This window comes from Coenobita brevimanus, chromosome 49, assembly GCF_032717465.1.
Source record: "Coenobita brevimanus isolate Jiangsu-jjx chromosome 49, ASM3271746v2, whole genome shotgun sequence".
Taxonomy (NCBI): domain Eukaryota; kingdom Metazoa; phylum Arthropoda; class Malacostraca; order Decapoda; family Coenobitidae; genus Coenobita; species Coenobita brevimanus.
The window spans coordinates 6,716,887-6,727,485 of record NC_137002.1 but is presented as its reverse complement, the minus strand read 5'-3'; positions in this window follow the sequence as shown (position 1 = coordinate 6,727,485).

Genomic DNA, 10,599 nt, shown 5'->3' with positions numbered 1-10,599 from the left:
AATAATAATAATAATAATAATAATAATAATAATAAACTACATATCATCGCACTGCAAGGGTTTTACAGTATGACCGTAAGCATTAACATCGATCAAGAAGTGCATCAAAAGCTTCACTCTTAAATCAAAATAGCTTCATAAAACACAAAATTATGCTGCTAAATCATCAACAGCATTTTTCCGACCAATAAAACGACTACGAGCAGATATTAAAGTCTTGTGATGTAACCTGTAATATAAAAAATGCAAAATCTGTCACCAACTTACAGCCTCATCACCATCATCATCATTATCGCCATCATCATCATCATCATTAACATCATCATCATCATCATTATCGCCATCATCATCATCATCATTAACATCATCATCATCATCATTATCATCATTATCAACATCACCATCATCATCATCACCGCGACACTTTTCCCCACTCATGGCAGATAGGGTCCAGGGTAAGGCTACGTTTCCCAAGTGTTATCATAAAGTCAAACTCCTGCGTTCCTGCCATGTAAATTCTCCTTCGCTATCTCAAACAGTCTTGCTTACTTTCAAACGGTCTTGTACCCCTCCAAACGATCATGTGCCCCTTTAAACGGTCTTGTACTCTTTCAAACGGTCCTGCACCCCTTCAGACGGTCTTGCACCCCTTCAAACGGTCTTGTACTCCTTCAAACGGTCTTGCACCCCTTCAAACTCCCTTGGACCCCTTCAAACGGTCCTGCACCCCTTCAAACAGTCTTGCACTCCTTCAAACGGTCTTGCACCCCTTCAAACGATCTTGCACTCCTTCAAACGGTCTAGCACTCCTTCAAACGGTCTAGCACTCTTTCAAACAGTCTTGCACTCCTTCAAACGGTCTTGGGCCCCTTCAAACTCCCTTGCACCTCTTCGCACTCTCTTGCTCCTCTTCAAACGGTCTTGCATCCCTTCAAACAGTCTTGCACTCTTTCAAACTGTCTTGCACCCCTTCAAACTTCCTTGCACCTCTTCGCACTCTCTTGCTCCTCTTCAAACGGTCTTGCATCCCCTCAAACCGACTTGCCCAACCGCCAAAAACCCTCGCGACGATACATTGCCCGCGTAATTCTAGTCGGTGGTGTCACGGCGGCGATGAAAGTAAGATGATGAGGTAAGTCGTCCTTCAAACCCCACCTTACGACAACACAAGGCATGACGATGGTAGCAGCGCGGGTAAACACGAGAGAGAGAGAGAGAGAGAGAGAGAGAGAGAGAGAGAGAGAGAGAGAGAAAGAGAGAGAAAGCAGCGCCGTCGCCATTATGCTTACATCACTTCCGCTGTTTTTATATATGAACGCCTCGCACATCTAAGCCACCACGAGTGTATATTCCTTACAACTTTGCAATTTCCATTTTTCAGTGTCAACACAGGCTAGGTAACACCATTGTAATTCTGCCTTCATCATTCCCGCTTTATTATCATTATTATTGTTGTTGTTATTATTATTATTATTATTATTATTATTATTATTGCGGTAGGTGGGGGCGCTCACCATCCATTCACTCGATGTTATTGCTGCTCTCGGGTGACTGCCCTTTCCTCTCTTCCCTCCTTCTTTCCTTCCTTTCTCTTCTGTCTTTCCTCTTCCTTCTGTCTACGGGTCACTCTGCACTGAGTGGCAAGCCAAATGGTTTCCTGTACAGCAGGAAACCATTTACAATACTGGGTGGTAACCATATAACCAGATTATGGCGCCTGGTGGTTTAGTGGGTAATTAAGGCGCTCTAGTCGGACTGAGCCTGTGTAGGTTTATATCCAAGGGATGGCTGGGATTTACAATGCCACTCAGGGATGAGTGAGGCTGGTCACTTTCATCTTAAATGTCTGGACCAACTTGCCTAGCCCCGGGCTCCTAGGCTCCCCGTGGGGCAACACAAGACTGGATGATGGATGGATGGATGGATTATCATTATTATTATTATTATTATTTCTGAAACTGATGGTGGGCGGACATGTAAGTGACCACAAGCGTATATTTTCACTACAACTTAGCCCAGAATGTCGTTCTGTGGCGATTTATTTCACGTACCTCAGTGGTAGACAAAGCTCTATGGTTCTACATCCTTTCCACAGCACGTTTTCGTGATTAGCATCATATTCTAGTGTTGATCGCTTGTTACGCCACGGCATTTAACATGGAGATGGCAGTCTTAGGCCAAGTTAGAGCAAAAAACGTGGAAGGAGGGAATAAAGAAGAATTAGCACCAAAAAATAGTATGGCTGTACGGCACTGTGGGAGCAGAGGTAAAATATAGGCCGAAAAACTGAAATATCAAGAGAGGCAGAACAGAAAAGCAGAAGAGAGAGAGAGAGAGAGAGAGAGAGAGAGAGAGAGAGAGAGAGAGTAACCTGGGCTAATTACCACCCTCACGTTATCTTTCCTTCCCCTCCCCTCCCCCCTCCTTCTCTCTCTGAATATGGAGCTCACACACCTATCATCCAATTAACATTTGAGAAAGAGGTGTGTGATGATGATGATGATGATGATGATGATGATGATGATGATAATGAGGAGGAGGAGGAGGAGGAGGAGGAGGAGGAGGACGATGGTGAAATGATATGATGATAATGATGATATTGATGATGATGATGATGATGATGATGAGGAGGAGGAGGAGAAGGAAGACGATGATTAAAATGATGATGATGAAGAGGAGGAGGAGGAGGAGGAGGAGAAAAAGGGGGAGGAGGAGGAAGACGATTACTAAAATGAGGAAGAAAAGAAGAACTACAACCATCCCACATACCAACTGCTACGACACAGGACCACAGCAGGATAACACAGCTCAGGCCTAACCATTCACCTTCATCAGATATAGTACATTGTAGGGTGAGGAAGGTCCCTAACTCCTCTCCTTTAGCGATTTATTCTTGGATATGGCTGGTTAATATCCTACAGTACGTTATGTATGGACAGTATGACGGCGAGGTCTGAAGGTTTTTGTAATACAGGAGAAGAGAGTAAGGTGTAATATGGAACACAAAAAATCGCTTAAAAACAGGTGTTAGGGGACTTCCTGACGCGAGAAGAATATAAAAGAAGGTTCCTGGAGTCAGTTATCTAAGAAATTAAAAATAATAATAAAAGTAATAATGATGGACTCAATTTTTCTTCTTATTCCTAGAGGTGCATCATTAATATTACCTTTATACGAAAAAAATAATCCTGTCCCATATCTTACAATTCTATGTCTATATTAAAAAAAAAAAAATACATTCAGTGAGAAACCTGACCTTATAATGATGCAGACTTAAACCTCAGTGTTGATCTAATGTAAATTCAAACACACCTCTATCGGCAGAAGACTCATGTGTATAAAAAAACAAGTGATATATATATATATATATATACTAATAAACACTACCAGAAGTTTAAATTCGTGCAGGCTATATGAGAAATTAATATAAGCACAAATAAACATAAATAAACACTACGAGCAGCTTCAATTCGTGTCTATAGAGAGGTAATAATTATAAACACACACAAATAAAATCAAACACCACTACCAGTTTGAATTCGTATATACAGAAAGGTAATAAAAAAAACACAAACAGACACTACCACCAGTTTAAAGTCTTGTATAGAGGTCATAATACAAACACGAATAAACACTACCAGCAGTTTAAATTCGTGTATAGAAGGTACTACACATACAAAACACTGCGCACAGCTTTCTTAATGTTCTGTAGGCCTGAGGGAATGACCGTGAACCCTGACTGACTGTCCTACAGTAGGTCACCCCCCCCCTCAACCCTAATGTGTGTGTAGTGACCGATAACACACATCCTACATTTGCGGAATAAAGAAATCATACTTACACAGACATACATACACACTCACAGTAAAAATAATAATAATAATAATACCGTAATAATAACAATAATAACAAGGAAATCACATAAACATTAGTCGATACACACTGTACCACAAGCTGAACTACAAAAAATACACCAAATTACACACATTATGCTCAATATACACAGCACGTAGTACACACACACACACACACAAGCTGTCCAAACGTTGCATCACTCGCAATCTAGTGAGCAGGTGAGGTAAGTGTGTGTGTGTGTACTACACTATGAGTACACATGATATCTATACTTTTGTGAATCAGAATGTGCTTGAGTCTGTGTGTGTGTGTGTGTGTGTGTGTGTAATTCACCGGGTCGGTCAGGATCACCTGATGGTCGTGATCGTCAGCTTTTACCCTCCCGGAAGGGAGCTGAGAGCTCATATAGTCCGATCTAAGGGCAAGGCTGTGACCTTCACACACGCACACACCCGTCCCCTTGCTCAAGGGGGACAGTAACCACCCATTTCGTCAGTGAAACTTTTCGCAACCTGAGCGAGGCGCGAACTCCCGTCCACCAGTTGGATGGCGAGAGCGTTACCACTGCACCAGCGAGCGGTGTGTGTGTGTGTGTGTGTGTGTGTGTGTGTGTGTGTGTGTGTGTGTGTGTGTGTGTGTGTAGTCATCAACGTCCACTGATCTTTGCTTCAGTGTTTAATAAATATCCATTTAAACGAGTACCAAAATTACAGTCTACTTGGCGATATGTGTTGCGGGGAGCCCAGTCTGCTGGTGTGGGCATGGTTGCGGCAGTGGAAATAGAAAATAATAAAGAAGGATTACTGACGCAGCAGCAGGTCATAATATGGGTGTATGGCAGTAAGGGTGGCGTTGATGTGATGCTGACGTGAAGGTGGTGTTAAGGGAGAAAAGGCCAACGTCAATGGGAAGTCCTTACACTATTCCTATCATGTAACCATATGTCTAACGTGACAGGAGAGGAGGGAAAATATAGGCTGGAATAACACGGAAATATCAAGAAGGGAGGTGGGACAGAAGAGAAGAGGACAATAAGGAGAGAAAGATGGAAGACAAAAAGGCCCCTTTTAGTCGCCTCTTACGACAAGCAGGGATACTGGGGAAATATTCTTTACCCCCCTCCCCAGGGGCAGAAAATGATAAATGATGCAGTATGGACAATGATAACGCTGATTGAGCCGCCTTCACAACACACGGGAAATTGCCCAGGGAAGTGGAGGCGCAGCGTTATATACAGGTTGGCTGTGGACCATGGCTGACAAATCTTGTGCGATGTCTTTAAAAAATCGCAGTCTTTTAAATTTCGAGTAAATAATTTGGCTGCATCCCCAGGGCAAAAATTCTGTCTATCTATCTACAGTGAGACGCCTTAATCTCGTAAGGGGTGGCCACAAACAAATCGCCTTCACTTCGCTATCCTCTGCCATCTTGCTGCCCTTCCTCCAACTCACATCCCCTTCTTTCATACATCTCTCCACTCCATCCCTTCATCTCATCCTTGGTCTCTTCATCCTCTCCCCCTCTATCTCATTCACATACACTTTTCTAGTCAGTCTCTCATTTTCCTGATAATGTTAGATTTTACTGACCCTTAAACATTTTCGACTGTTACAAGAATTTCCCCATCTAACTAAAACTGTCATTCGGTAACAAGACAAAAAGACGGTGGTGGTAATATCAGCATACACGGAAATATGAAGGTACGGTATATGAGGCGTAAACTGGGCCTTTCACTGCTGCATTCACTGCACGGCCGATTACATTGCTTTATGACTCTCTCTCTCACACACACACACACACATACACACACACAAGCGCGCGCGCGCAATTTTTACTTGTACTGTAATTACTAGCCATTACCGAGCTGCAGACCTCTTATGTGGCACAATGAAGGTCTTCACAGGCCAAGCTGCAAGCCATGATGAGGGTCAGTTTACATTGGTTACCAAACAATAACTCAGGACAGGTAAACTACCACACAGAGAATCAGCCGGCAGGTGATAGGTATGATCAGCCTACATCCTGTATTATATTGTTAGTGTTGTCAACAGATACAGAAATTTCATGCATCATTACGGTTCAGAAAAATTTCGTTGTCTTCGGAAAATACGTATGGCAACTCTTCTTCCTTACCAATTTATTCTACACAAAACTCCTCAGGATCCTCTTATACGTTACTGATGTAAACCATATCCATACTAAAGCGATATAACAGAACTGTTACGATGTAATATGCGACATAAAGGAATACGTGTTACGAAACTTAATTACCTGCAATAAGGCAAAAAGAGCAAAAAATATGACTTACATGTGATGTTAATGTCTAGGGGATGTTTCGAAGTTCTTGTCGATATGATCAATTCGTTTTATTCTCTTCTGATAAAGAAAGTAACGCTGACTGCTTCTCAGTTATGAAATTATAACTACAGCAGTCGCTAAGTAATCGTTCCGGATGCTGGAAGTTAATGGTGACTCGTAAGAAGCGCTAAAACAGTAGAGCGTTGCCAAGTGAAGAAGCCAAGAGGGAGAGCGAAGTATACGTCCTCTTACTGCCACTGTTCCCTCTACAATGAGACCAAAACATGCTTGTCGCTGTTTATATACTCTTGGTTGATGGCGTACGCAAATGCAAGACCGTGCGTGTGTGTGTGTGTGTGTGTGTGTTAGTAGTGCCATATGTGTGTGTAGAGGTGCAAGTCTAACCCGTCAATACAGAATAGTAACACGAGCTACTGCTGTTAAGTAATTATGTATTCCTATACCACTCTGGTACGATTCCTCATTCCTGTATTACACCTTGCGAATGCCTCTGTAGACTAGTTTATAATATATAGTGTAGCTAATATTTATCAAAGGTCGTGTGGCTACACCCATGAATGTATAACCACGGTGTGAGTACACCCACGAATGTGTAACCACTGACTGTATGTAACTATATTGGCTGAAGAAGGTGTGCGGCAAGACCCACCACATTTTCTTGTATAAATATTCTGTATACCTTTTGCGACAATAAATACTTCAATTCATAACCAACTACACAGGCAAACACAGTTATAATCTACATATACTAGACAATAAGCATTACATAGAGTGATAGAGGTAACAAAGGTGTAAATTGTCGCATACATACTCAATAAAAATTATACCTACCCAGTAAACTAGGCTACAGGCAAAAAAATGAGAGAGGAAGAGAGAGAGAATGAAAAACTTGATTCTTTAGGAGGGCGGTCGCAAAAAGGGATGGAAAAACAGCGACAATAAAATAATCCCCTCCCCCCCAAAAAAAAAAAAAATACATATATAAATAAAAAAACTCAGGAAGAAGCCGGACACTTGAAAAGGGCACCAACAAGGATATGAAAGACGCAACCAGACCAACACAGGGGCTAAAAATTGGATCAAAATTGTTATAACCACATATTATCATCCTGGCCTTTCACTCCACCTTATCATGGGATGAGGCAAAGTTAAAGATGAGAGAGAGAGAGAGAGAGAGAGAGAGAGAGAGAGAGAGAGAAACTATCAATAGCATACCCAGTGAAGTTGGCCACACATTCACACACCATTCAATCTCCTAAAATCCCAGCTTTACCCTTACTTCACAGGTCTAACTGCATTTCTTTCTTTTAATACTGGTGCATTTTGCTATATACTGAAGGTGGCCATCCAGATAACTGCCAGATAGTCAGTCCATACTCAGACCTCTGTTCAGTAGTGTATTAAGGCCTTCATAATGCCAGTCACTTTCCTTCCCTGTGCCACTCTAGTTTCAACTTTGCACATCTACCTCTTTTCCTCTCTTCTAGTAGATATTGTTAGTGGCACCAATATTACAAACGTCCAACTTCTTCCCTCTGTCCCCAGATTTTAGTCTGCAGACCACTACGTTCATATCTAGATGAACTTGGGCTGCTGCTGCTACTACTGCTACTGTCATTACTACTGTTGCACTTGTCCTTATTACTGTAACGAGGTAATAAACTCTCACCATTTCTACTTTCTCTTCACCAACACATCACACTGCAGGTTACCTTTCTTTCAGCCTGAAGAAACCAACAGCAGCAAAAGTTACAAACTGAAAAGAGAAGTAAGTATGCTTGATGAATGATGTACGGTACACTATTTCGATAAACTGGGTACTGAAACACCGATATGGGACTTGCGTACTGACGTTTTACTTCAAAGTTTCTTCAAAATACAACTGCAGAGTATATGTAACACTGCCAGTATATAAAACAGTGGGAAGAGGGGGGTGGGGTGTTGTCGTTTTCATGAAGACCTCGCCTAACCTCTCCCTGTATCCACTGCAACAACACACTACTCCCATTACCCTCTGCCCACTGCTATATACACAGTCAATGCCATACATACTGTGCGGTTGTAATATTAAGAAACCATTTGGCAAAATATCAGTACATTGCGGCTCCATATCAGTTTCATTTCCCAAGTAAACACGTCTCACAAGCCTTGAAGAAAACTAAAACTATGCGCAGTTTCAAGATGAGTGAATGCCTGCTTAAAACTAAGAGTAATATTCTAGTTGGCTCTGAAGATTTGCAACACCTCATCCTTAGCAATTCATTCTGCACATTACACCTCAGTATACTCTTGTCACAGATGCAAAATCGTTGATATTAAAACAGGAGAAATAATATACATGAGAATGCTAAGGTGCAATATGGAAAATAAAGCACTATGAAAGAGGTCATACGAAGTCTCCTACACCATCTTATTTATTATATGTGGTTTTAAGCTGCACTGTGGTGATCCCTTGTTTTCCATGGTTTCGACCTTGCCGGCTTCAGTTATGGATGAGTACACCATCACAAATACACACAAGTTAAAGGTGTATTTTGGAATTATTTAACACAAGTTGCTGCAACACAATCAGAAAATACAGTTTAAACAACTAGATTTTAATGTCTGGTGATATTTTAGGCCACTACAATGGGTTTTTAGGCAATTACATAGTTAATAACTGTGAGGGCCCTTTTAGATTACTTACTTTTGCGGATATTCACTATTCGTGGGTGAGTCCGTTCCCTAACATCCACGAAAAATGAGGGGTCACTGTATGGGAAGAGGTTAAAGAAACACACATCAGCCGTTGTATATCTTGAATTGGCAATGTATGTACTGGGAGAAAAATAACATTCATGACATTTCTGACAAAAAATAATAATAATGATAATGTTAGTAATAAATTGGTGTAGTTGAGCACATTTGGACAGCCCTGTGTGTGAGACAGGCCCCTTTTCTCATCGGTTAACAAGTCTCCCTAGCAACTCCTCCTTACCAACTTAATCCCATCATCATTCATCATCCAGTCCTGTGGTGCCCCATGAGGAGCGCAGGAGCCCGGGGCTAGGCAAGTTGGTCCTGATATTTAAGATGAGACTGACCACCCTCACTCATCCCTGAGTGGCATCATGTGAGCAATAAACCCCAACCACCCCTTGGATATTAACCTACAAAGGCTCAATCCGATTGGAGCACCTTAATTACCCACTAAACCACCAAGCGCCATAATTTGGCTATATGGTTACCACCCATTGTAGTAAATTGTTTCCTGGTGTACAGGAAAACATTTGACTTGTCACTCACTGTAGTTACCCACAGGCAGAAGGAAGTGGAAAGAATGATGGAAAGAAAGACAGAAGAGGACATATATAGAAACATTAATATCTTCTCATATGTTATTTACGCAATACATGTCAGCCTTAACCCCTTCCATTCAATGATCCACTTTTAAATTTATTCTTGCTACCTCCAGATGATTTTATTCAACATACAAGAAACCTCTGGCACTGAATGGGTTAAGGTGAGCTCTATACGTTCCCTCCAATATTGTTAAAACTCTCCCTAAGATGAACAAAATTGTCTGAAAATAATAATAATAAAAAAAATACAGTACAGTACATCACTGAACTGAAGGGGTTAAAAGGTATAAATAGCATAAGAGAGAGAATACTGAGGTTTAATATTTAAGATTAATTACTAAGAAAGAGGTATACACAAGCCTCCTGAACTTATGAGAGTACCGGTACTGGCCTCAGGTTCCAGTCTTGTTGATTAAGGAGGATTCTTCACAACTCTTGTCAAGTGCTTTATTCTGCAATATTATACCTCACTATTCTCCCCTGTTTTATTCAAATCACTATAATATCAACATACTCTGCACAAATAACACAGATGAGGATACTAACTTCCATCCATCCATCATCCAATCTTATGTTGCCCAACGAGGAGCGTAGGAGCCTGGGGCTAGGCAAGTTGGTCCTGGCATTTAAGATTAAAGTGAATTACTATATCCAAAAAATAAACTTATTATGAAGAGGTGCTGGGAAGACATGTTAACTAGAGAAAACATGAGACCCAATATCATCACAACTAACATTTATACAGACTTCCTCCACAAGATTATCACTCAAACCCGATGATGTAGTTGTTCTCATTTATTCTTGCTACTGTCAAACAATTTTATTTCTTTTAGGGGAGCCTTTTTGAACTGGAGGGATTAAAAAGAACCTTAATTCATCCCTTCAGTACAAGAGATCTCCTATGTTAGATGATTTTATTCCTATTAAGAGAGATCTGAACCATGAGAGATTAGGTTCGTGTTTTACTAATCCTCTCAGTAAACGATATTTCTCCTAAGACAATTTCAACCCTTTTAAGAAAGATTTTTCAAACTAAAGGTGTTAGATTAAGTCAATTAATCCCTTCAGTACAAGAGATCTTTCC